The 9930-nt window shown below is 47.9% G+C and overlaps 1 long non-coding RNA gene across 1 annotated transcript in view; it reads right to left on the bottom strand.

Moving 5' to 3' along the window:
- Positions 1-7499, bottom strand: part of LOC146079525 (uncharacterized) — a 50582-nt gene extending 43083 nt beyond the window's left edge. The window contains exon 1 of the long non-coding RNA XR_014474586.1: positions 7433-7499. This is a non-coding gene — a long non-coding RNA (uncharacterized LOC146079525). The remainder of the gene's footprint in view (positions 1-7432) is intronic.
- Positions 7500-9930: the final 2431 nt, after the last annotated feature.

Genomic DNA, 9930 nt, shown 5'->3' on the forward strand with positions numbered 1-9930 from the left:
AAACTGTTGCAGTTCCAAGAACATTTACCAGTAGAATTAAATGCTGCACTGCATCACACTCTAAAGATGGAGTGTGAGGCAGGACACAAAGCTTCTAAATGCAAACTGAAAATGTGGAAGAGGTCACTGACTTCTGCTTGTGACCTGATGAGTAGTAAGCCTACTGATAGTTAGAGGACAGCCTATTAGAGGACAGCCCCCATCTGATCCAAAAGCTTAACTCAGGGGTTCCCAAACTTTTTGGAATCATGGCACCCGGGAGTATCAGAATTTTTTTTCGTGGCACCCCTAGGCCAAAAGTTTCTTATTGAGTACTTTAAAAAAAATTTTTTTTAATAAATGTAATCCTTAGGTCCAGTTACAGTATGTTGTGAGGGACAGTATTCACTTCGGTTTGTCCACATATTGTATAATTGGCAGCCACAAGCACTGATTTTCCCTATTAACTTGACCATAAATAAAATTAATTGGTCCTGGACCACCATCTCAGGGCACCCCTTCAAGTGCTCTGAGGCACCCCAGGGTGCCACGGCACACAGTTTGGGAACCACTGGCTTAACTGAATCTGCCCTTTAAATTGTTGTTTGGGAATCTGCTGCATGCATGGGGATGACTTATGGGGCCTAAACACAGGGGGATTTCAGGACATTTTCTAAATTACTTAATTGGACTAGATCGCTTAGAATATGTCCCTACAATGTTCCGTGTGTAGGGGCCATAGTGATAGCGATGTGCAGCCCCGCTCATCTCTATCTCCCGGCGAATAAAATCCATCAGGCTGGATAAATCTATTTAGATTACCAGTCAGGGCCAGTGCTCTCACCAGAGAACACTGGCCCTGACAGATCGCTCAGCAAACATCGCTGACCCATTGCTGTGCAGCTCTGTGTGCTGTGCGATCTTGCTGAGCGATCTAAGCTAATGGCACCAGCAGAACAAATATGGGGTTAACATTCAACTGGACAGTCAGAATACTGCAGCCAGAATCATGACTTGTGGCCACAAGAGCGGCGCCAGGATCATGACTGCTGGCATCTTGAACGTAAGTAAGCAGGGTGGGTAAGTTGTAAAGCCAGACAAAATATGCTGCCCTATATAAGTAACTGTAAACAAATAAATAAAAATAAGCATTAGGCCCGCACGTAGTGAAGCAAATGTTAGGTTTAGGCACCAGCAGGGAACTGAGGGTTAGACTGTAGGGGTTGGATTTAGACTGTGGGGAAGGGGGTTTAGGATTAGGCACTTAGAAAGGGTGTTAGTGTTAGGCTGCAGGGCAGGAGGGTTAGGTTTAGGCTGCCGGTTGGAAATGTTATGGTTATGCACTAGCAGGAAGAGGTAGGGTTGCGTGAGGGATGCTCAGAGTTTAAACAAGGCAACCTTGGCGCCTGCCTAGGTCCCAGAAGGTCCCAAGGGGCCACTAAAACATAATCTTTCTATCCAAAATGTTCCCAGAGGAGCATTGAGCGACTACCATGGGACGTCATGGAATCAAATGGACCCTTTGATGTTCTTTGATGGGATCAAAAATATTTGTACACACAAAATGGTTTCCTCCACTGTATGTGGGCAGTCAGTTTACTGTAAATGTCACACAGGTATTAAGCCTTCTTCCAAAAGACCCAGAGCCCGATTCTGATTTGTACGCGATCCCGAAGTTCAGCAGCTGAACACTTGACTTTAGACTGTGAACACACCAAGTTATTCTATCAGTGCCACCTGCATTCAGCAGCAAAAATACAGTGCTATGGATTATTTGAGCAAGGAGGGCCTGAAAACAGTATCTTGCTTAGGGCTCCATGAGGTCTAAATCCGCCTCTGGTTAGGCTGAAGGGAGGGAGGGTTAGGGGGCAGGGGCGAAGGTAAGTAGACTTACCAGACTCTTGTTTTAATTCCCTCTGCCGACATCCCATCCACCGGTCAACCATATACATTTCCAGGGTATGAGGTTTGCGATATACCCTGGGAGACAACATTTAAGGAAGTGATATCAAAATTGCAGAGCTGCTCTTCTATTTTGGTGCCATCCCCTCAGATGGTGTTACTGAGCAGTTTCCATGTTGTTTTCTTGTGCCAGGATTCAGGAGAAAGACTAGAAGCCACCCAGCATGACAAAAGTGATAGGACCTTTTGATGGGGGACTTTTACGATGGGACTGACCAGCATCATGAGAATGGTGGGATTCTTTAAACTTAAAATGCGGAAAATAACCCTGTTATCGGGGTTTTACTGCATTGTGGGATGCTCTAAAGACCTACTGCATTGTGGGATGCTCTAAAGACCGGGGGGGCATCGCCAGCTTCTACCACGACCCACCGCCACCCCGAACGGACCCCCACACGGACCCCCATCAACCCCCACCCCTCACCTGTGTCCGGGCAGCACAGCGCTATGCTGCCTGGACCTGTGACCTCCTCCTCCATGCACTGTAAATCCTCTTCCAGGTGCAGGGAGGAGGAGGAGAGCCCGCCCACAGAAGCAGCGCATAAGCCGGGTGGGAGGGGGGAGCCCACGGGACCAGTTGCGCATCGCTGGCTCACAGCAAATGACAGCTCTTAAAGCAAGAGCTGTCCTTTGCTATAATGATTGCATATGTTAGAGCATATGCGATAATTAAGCCAACGGCAGCCGGCAATGTACGGCGGCCGGGAGTAGTTGGGGGGGGGGGGCGCAGATGTTAGAGAATCCTGCTCTGTTAGAGAAACGTCTGCAAAATGTTACGCAAAATGTTATTATAGCTTGGCTGTGGATCACTTAGTGTCGTGGGTGCTACTAGGATTTGTTGTCTAGGTCTGCAAATAGCATGAAATGTTTATCTGTATAGTTCCATATTGTTGAACCATGATTTGATGAGCTGCTATTCTACCTGAATTTAACACGGGCTGTTTTTGTACACTTTAATGCACAGTTGTTTCTAAACTATTACCCTGTCCATCCTAATTGGTGCCTTCACTGTCCTGTATTACTGTCCTGTTTTGGATGTATTTTGTATATCCAAATTGTAATATATGTCTTGACTATGTGCGTTGACATACAGTGTTGGGTGGTTGCATATCACTTATTTGTAATATGTCTATCTAAAATTTTGTTTTGTTTAAAACTAAATTTTCGACAGTCTGTAGAACTTCTCTTGGTGACATTCCCAGGAATGGCAGTGCCTGAGAAGACCCCTCGGTACTTGTTTCCTAGCACGGCCACATATCTTATGGATCGTGTACCTTTAGTTAAGGTACACGATCCATAAGATGGACCCGATTTCCTTTGAAATCAGGTCCATTTGGCCGGCTAGGATAAAATATCGGGGGCATCGCGTCGGTCGGGACCGTTAACAATGGTCCCGACGCGACCGACGCGATGCCCGCGATTTCCCCATAGGCTTCAATGTTAAAAAATATTTTAACATTGAAATCGTGTCGGGAAAGGTAAAATATGGGGGGCATCGCGTCGGTCGGGACCATTAACAATGGTCACGACGCGATGCCCCCGATTTTTCCATCGGGTTCAATGTTAAAAGATTTTTTAACATTGAAATCCTGAAAAAATGTGAAATGGGCCAATATGACCCATTTCACATTTTAGATGTCCCCGTCGTCACCCCACGATAGACGCCAACCCGAAGCGTGGCGAGCGTAGCGAGCCCGCGAGGGGCGGCGGTGCGCGTCCTCCGACCTTTTCATTCCCCTAATATCCACGTCGGCGTGGAGTTGAGAATAGAATAGTGTGGCGAGCCCGAAGCGTGGCGAGCGCAGCGAGCCCCGCGAGGGGACGCGGATACCTTCACAGTTATACGCGTCCCCTCGCGGGCTTCACAGGTGTCCGTGGCGACGCGGACACCTGTGAAGTCCGCGAAGGGACGCGTTTACCTGTGAAGGTATCCGCGTCCGCTCGCCACGCTTCGGGCTCGGTGGCTCGCTGCGCTCGCCACACTATTCTATTCTCAACTCCACGCCGACGTGGATAGTAGGGGAATGAAAAGGTCGGAGGACGCGCACCGCCGCCCCTCGCGGGCTCGCTGCGCTCGCCACGCTTCGGGTTGGCGTCTATCGTGGGGTGGGGTGTACGCCGTGACATTTGGGGGGGTTGGGAATATTTTACATTGAATCCAATGTAAAATCGGGTCCCAGGGACCCGATTTACATTTAATTAAAAAAAAAAATCGGGTCCAAAATCGGTCGGTCGCGACGATCGCATCGCATGCGACCAAATCGCATGCGATGCGATCGACCCGATTTTTCCGACACGACCACCCCGATGTAAATCGGTGTGGCCGTGCTAGGAAACAAGTACCGACCCCTCTTAGGAAAGAGGCTGGAGCAATGAAAGCCTTTCATTGAAAGGTTAGAAGGAGCCCAGGACAAGGAGGCTTCCAATAGGGTAATTTTGCTGGCACTGAGTGGTGTGTCCTGTCAGGTATTTGTTGAACGTGTGTATGTTGGGGGTTGGGGGGGCAAGGGGCTGTGTAGTGACTAATAAAGAGATGGTTATTTAATGGGCTATCTGTGTGTTGATTACTGAAGGGGGGAATGTAGTGAGCGGTAGACATTTGGACCTTGTTGCATGTTGCACTGCTGTTACTGGTTAAAAAGGGGGCCCCCATAAAAGTTCAAGCTTCAGGGCCCAAGAGAAAGGCTGCCATCAAAAAGTGTAGGGCCTGGAACTGATGAAATAGCCAGGGCCCGTTCCCCCTTCTTGAACCCTCATCATGCATGGTGAGACCTCCAGTGTCCACAGAACTGACTGCACTACACTACTTCCACGGGTGGAAGACCATTTGGAAGACCAAAGGGGCGTGCGCACGAGACGCTTGCACGCCCCATTCCATCGGAGCCCACCGCTGCCCTCCCCCCGTCGGTGCCCCACGGGGGATGTGCTTCCCTGTCAGATGGAGCGCCTCTTCACTAGCTCTCACCAGTGGAGGGGATCTGGCGAGGGCTGGAGCTAAATGAGAGGTGCTCCATCTGTAAATTGAATACCTTCATTGAAAATAAACTTTATCCACTGAAAAAAGACTTTTAATAAACAATTTCTTATGGGCTTCTTTTGTGGACTTTATTGAAAGATATCCAATAGGGATCAAAGGACTAATTAAAAGTTTACAAATATACACAGCGCCATCCCACAACTGTTTTGTTATGTGACATAGATTATTATGTTAAACAATAAGAAATACCTTGGTAAAAGCACTTTAAGGACCTAATTCAGGCCTGACCACGTATCTGCAAATTTGCAGATGACTGCAAGCTGTTAGCCGCCACCCAGAAAAACCCACCCCGTGCAAATCTGTGAGTGGATTTAAAAAAAATCACTATCCGGTATCTTGTTGCACATCCATACACAAGTCACGAACCTTGAAATGATTTTACCAGTACTGTATGTGCAAATGTAGGTCTGACCCTTCCACAATACTGTGAAAGATATAGGCTAACTCTCCCTTAAAACGCCTGGGTGCACCTGCGTTTTTTATGACACTCCCAGAAAAAGTCTGGAGTCCACGCCAAAATGGCGACTTCCTGTCAGTCAAATTGTGAAAGGAGATATTTTCCGCTATTTTTTTTTTTGCTATTTTGGCTTGCAGTGAGATCCATATGCATGCATTCGATAATTGAATAGATTGCAAACTCTGGGATCAACTCTGAATCAGGCTCTAATGCTGTGTATGCACGGAGAGGTTTGCACTATATAGTCAAAATCGTTAGAAAGTTAGTGCAAATTGTGGCTCCGCGGCATCAGGTGTCAGCACAGTCTAACTTTTACTTTCTCAGAACGATGGCCATGCTGCTCCCCCCGCCCCCCCCCCCACCTCCCCCCCACCTTCCCTCCCTCAAATCAATATCGGTGGCCGCTGGATCGGCCTGTGTGTGCACACCTTAAGAGAGTAGGGGACCCATGTGCAGTCTCTGATTAGGCCCCATTCTCTCAGGCAGGGCAGTACACACTGACATTGTGCCAGAGATTACTGCGCATGCGCAGATCTCTGGGAAAATGGTGCGCCAAGTTCCTGTGGAGACCCTTATTACACATGCGCATGTCACAAGAAAATGGCTGCAGTTATTCGATAATCAGACAAATTGGGAGGTATCGCAGCAACTGCTTTTTCTCAACTTTGCGATCCATACTAAATTAGGCCTCTTCTCCATAAATTAAAGGTGTGTACAAACTGAACAGTATAATGAACGGTATCGCTAATTTTGTTCCTTCTGAGTGATATCATTCATAATATCGCCCAGTGCTTATGCGCCATACGATGTACAATGCGGGCTGGCGCAGGTCCTTAACTACCCAGAGGAAACCCACGCAAGTACGGGGAGAATATACAAACTCCGCACAGTTGGGCCATGGTTGGAATCGAACCCATGACCTCAGCGCTGTGAGGGAGTAATGCTAACCATTACACGTACTGCATGCTTGGTAGGGGTCACGGACGGACATCACTGGACGATATCTTTGAATGTTGTAGTTTAATATAGTTCATCCCAAGGCACCGCTGAGTGTGTACACACCTTTACTTGTTTGTAGAAATCTGCTTTATTCCAGCAACAGGGAGAACAGCATGACAGAGAAAAGTAAGAGAGAGAGAGAGAGAGAGAGAGAGAGAGAGAGAGAGAGTGTGTGTGTGTGTGTGTCACATACACACACTGTCTATTAAGGTTATATATATATATGTTTTCCCCATAATAATATTTGATGAGAGAGGAAGATCAGTTCTATTGATATTTTAACACTAAGGTAGAGATAATGATTTGTCCTGTGGACAATGCTGTAACAAAGCTGTGAATGGTACATGACAGAGACAGACCACTGTAGATGGGCCAAGTGCCTGTTGCCTGCGGTTCGTATGTGTGTACAGTACGCCTCCCTTGTATGCTACAGGAGCCCCAGCTAGCAGAGCCCATGCATCCCTGCCTTCCCCAGCTGTGTGTGTATCTGTATGTTCTGCACATTCCGGCGCTCTCCCACCCTCTCTGCTCTCTCTCACACACATCGCAGTACATTGCAATGCACTCAGCCCTTCGCCCTGACAGCTGATTCATTGGCTCTGTAGCCCAGACTGGCTGGCGCCTGCCCCGTGATGTCACCCATTCACAGTGCGGTCCAGCTGGTGCCGGCAGGGCGGTCGCCGGAGCAACGCAGACGCCAATCTCACAATGACTTCCAGCTGGATACACAGAGCTGCAGAGCCGGCCCAGCGCTGAGCACATCCACCCTGCTACAGCAAAGGGAGAGCATGGGAAGAGGGAGGGGGAAGCGCCCAGTTCCCAGCCTCAGCCCTGCACACCTGCACAGCTGCGAGTGAAGCGTTGGCCAAAGTACTTAAGAGAAGGGAAAGGAGAGAAGGAGGAGGAGGAGGTGGGGGAGAGGGGATTGGAAATGTCCTTAAAATGTTGCATCTGCTTGAGATATGCCGGGAGCAGGGGGTGGGGGGAGAGGACTCTACCTGTAATTCTTCTTATATAAGATCTGTGCAGTGTCTCCAGCAGCGGCCCAGTGCTTCACATTCATTCCGTGTATGTAAATAGTCTAATAGAGATAACAAGAATAAATAGTTGCTGCACTCTTTGATAATCCAATTATTGGCAACGTTTCACATGTGTATTTGGTTAACCAAGGATAGAATAGAGAAATGTAGTAGTTCATTACAGAATACAAAATCCCCTACCCCTGTTCTAGCTCAGAACATTATTATATTTCCATGCACAGGAATCAAGGTTGCACTTTGTATGTACCAAATATGTTAAAATAGATTGTAAGCTCCACTGGGGCAGGGACTGATGTGAATGTTCAATGTCTCTGTAAAGCAGCACGGAATATGTGTGCGCTATATAAGAAACTGTTAATAATAATAATATGTTGTGTTAGTGATGTGGTTATTTTACATATCCATATAATTCAAATGGTCTCCGATATACTTATTACAGCTAATAAATATTAAAGTCCATTTATCAAGTATTTCTAAGGCCCATACACACTAGAATATTATCTTTCCAATCTGGCTGGTTGGAATGAAAACTGGAAATTTCTGGGAACAAATTACACTTGACCGTTTGCTCCCAAGCACTGGAAAATGGACAAAAGCAGTCATCTGTAATGGACCAATTTGTGTCTGTTTTCCAAGTTTAGGAGCAAATGGTCAATTGTCGTTTGCTCCCCAATATTTCCAGATTTTCATTACAACCAGCCAGATTGGAAAGATAATCTTCTAGTGTCTATGGACCTTTTGCGAGTATGTTCCAATGTCTCTCTCTCTTTCTCTCTCGTCACCTCACATGGCTCAATACGCTCGCGATGCTTTGGGCACGGTGCCTCACTATGCTCGGCACACTATTCTATTCTCCCTCCACACCTACTGGGTGGTAGGGCATGAAATACCGCCTATCGGCACATGTCGGCTCAAAAAAAAAGAAAAACTCATGTTGACCTTTTGATTGTCGACCTAATGCTTGTGTCGACCTTCCAACCCTATCGACCTTAGCCATGTCAACCTATTTCATGTTGCCCTTCAGTGGCCGACCCAATGCATGTCAACCTAATGAGGGGACTTTAGCTTGATTTGTTTGGATGTTTTCATTCTTTACCATCCCCAGGGACTCTGAATGAGAAGATAGAGCGAGGGCCGCATAGGTCAGAGGGAATTTAAGATACTGGGAATTTGTTGTCCATAAGCAGTGTAACAGCAACAGCAGTGCATAGCCGTGGGTAATAGCAGAGAGTAGCAGGTGGAACTACCAATCAGGGTGCAGGGGGGCGTCAGCTTAGAGAGGGGTATATCTGGGATTGCAGCCAGGAAGTGAGCCTCTTTGAGTCTGGATTCCCACCCTCCCTACCCTCTTTTTCCTCTGTGCTACATGGCCTGAAGCCAATTCACCAAATTCGGCTAGCATGCCATAGTTTAGTTTACCAATCGGCGAGAAGGCGCTCTCGACCAGCAGTCAGGTGGGGTGTCAGGTGGTCACTGTGCGGTATTGCCCCCCCTTTGCCAAGAAGGCGGGCGAGTCCCCATGCTCCGGCTGGGGGCGTCGGACACTTCCTGGAAGGTCCGCGTCATGCAATAGAAGGGGGCGGTATGTCCGTCACAGCGCGGGCTGTACCCCACGTGAAGGGGTGTTGCTAGATTGGGGCGCTACGGTCGTTACCATGGCAACACCCGGAACTGGTGCTGGTCTCAAGTGCTTTCTTTGCCATCCCTTATACAAATAGGGGTCATACCATTTAAATAAATATTCATGACCTTTAACCTTACGCAGTTGGTGTCCGTGTCTTATTTCAGTTAAGGTTTGTCCAGTTATTTCTAGGCTTAAGAGTTAAGTTAAGGTATAGATAAACAACAACAACATAATTCCCTAGGAGCCTTATGGTGAAGTGCTAAATTAGTGTAGTGAGGCATGGCCTGAAGCATGGCAAGCAAAGCACTCATAGGCGTGCGCAGCCCACTTTCTTAGAGGGTGCACCATTGGATGGGCGTGTCCATCACAGCCTGCTGGATGTGTCCATCACCGCCCAATGGGCATCAATGTAAACTAAATAGAAGGTGACTTATTTATGTATATGCGCTTCAGAATGAGTCATCCCCCCCCCCCCCCACACACACACACCAGGAACTGGGACAGTGCGCACCGAAGGCGCACTGCAAACGTTTACACTGTAATGCTCATTACACATAATGCCACACACAGGGCCGCTGCTAGGGTGTCTGGCGCCCTCCTGCAAACCATACATTTTGCGCCCTTTCACATTGCCATTGCAACAAGCTGCAGGAGGATCTCGCCGGGCTCCCCCGGCAGTTTCTTTTTCATCAGCGACCACCTCTGGTCGCTGATGCAAACGGGTCACTGAGCGATATATCGCTCATCGCGAGCGATATATCGCTCGGCGATATATATCCCCCCGTGTGTACGGGGCTTAAGATACATTGAGGTGGGGACAGTGGCAGGTGGA

Source organism: Crinia signifera, chromosome 5, assembly GCF_055691185.1.
Source record: "Crinia signifera chromosome 5, ASM5569118v1, whole genome shotgun sequence".
Lineage (NCBI taxonomy): Eukaryota > Metazoa > Chordata > Amphibia > Anura > Myobatrachidae > Crinia > Crinia signifera.